Below are 1,564 nucleotides of genomic sequence, written 5' to 3'. Positions count from 1 at the left end.
GTTTATTGTGCTACTGTGGTTAAGTTAATTAGTATAAGATTTAATAATTAAATTGAACCTCTTACTTTCCATATAAAACTACTTCTCTCAATTATTACTAATAATAATATTTTAGAAAAAAATTCAGTCAAAACAATCTAAATTTCACTATAAAAAAAATGTTGAGTATCGTTAAATTTATCGTCGAATTTAGTATTGCACATTAGTGTCAATTTTAAGGATAAATTTATTGATAGTTTAAGTGTAAAATTTGTCTGATAAAATTATTACCGGCAGATTTCTGTTTTCAACAGTAAATTTGCGATAATAGTTAGAAGAAAAACAAAAAAAATAGTCGCGAAATATAGCATGGGATTTACTGTCGGATTATTCTAATAGTAAACACGTTTAGTGAAACACTGTATTTTGATGACCTGTAACACGTTACCGCCAATAAATTCAACGGTAATAGGGTCCTAAATTCGAACCACAAACCCTTTTTCCCTTCATTTCGAATATATCTCTCTTTCTCTAACCTCTCGCTTCCCAATCTCTCTCTAACTCTCATCTCTTCTCTCCATCAACACCTCTTCGGCAGTTGCTGTCCTCTCCGGCAGTCCCTCCAATGGCATCCTCTCATGCTTCTGTTGCCGCTACTGTTGGAAACGCTTTTGCCGTCGCTTTTGCTCTTCTTCTTCTCCTGCTACTCTTCTTCTCGGCGTCGGCGTAGGAGGAATGTCAGAAGCTCCTGCTCAGCCGTTTTTTTTTTCTGTTAAAGCTCATTTTAGGTAATACTTCTAAACTTCTAAAATAAGATTAAGGTCTGAGCTTACTTGTTATTATAAATAAGATTTGTGTTGATTATTGTTGATTTGTGTTGATTATTATTCAGGTTACTTACTAAAGTTTTTATTATATATTTTTTATTATTGTTGGTTTAATTTGTTCTTAATCTTTAACTTGAAAATTATTTTTTGGTGCTTTAATTTCTTTTTCAAATTGCTTGCTACTTCAATTAGGTGATAATTTAGAATCAATTAAAAAATTTATAAAAATTATTTCAACATATTATTATGTTTCTTGATGAATTTGAATTTGAATTTGTTCAGACTGGATTAAGGTATGAACTTATTTGTTATTATAAAATAGAATTTGTATTGATTATTGTTGATTTGTGTTGATTATTCAGGTTGTTTAGTGAAATTATTATTATTATTATTATTGTTGTTGTTGTTGATTTAAATTGTTCTTAATCTTTAACTTGAAAATTATTTTTTGGTGCTTTAATTTTTTTTTCAAGTTACTTGCTGCTTCAGGTAGATGATAATTTAGAACCAACAAGAGAATTTATAAAAATTAGTTTAACATGTTATATTTCTTGAATTTAAATTTGAATTTATTTGAACTGGATTAAAATTTGAGCTTACTTGTTATTACAAAATTGGATTTATGTTTATTATTGTTGATTGTGCTGATTATTCAGGTTATTTAGGGAAATTTTTATTATATTTTTTAATTAATTTGTTCTTAAAATTTAACTTGAAAATTATTTTTTGGTGCAAAATTTTTTTTTAAGTTGCTTGCT

Source organism: Arachis ipaensis, chromosome B05 (assembly GCF_000816755.2).
Source record: "Arachis ipaensis cultivar K30076 chromosome B05, Araip1.1, whole genome shotgun sequence".
NCBI classification, from domain to species: domain Eukaryota; kingdom Viridiplantae; phylum Streptophyta; class Magnoliopsida; order Fabales; family Fabaceae; genus Arachis; species Arachis ipaensis.
The sequence above is the reverse complement of the archived record's forward strand: the minus strand, read 5'-3'. Positions refer to the sequence as shown.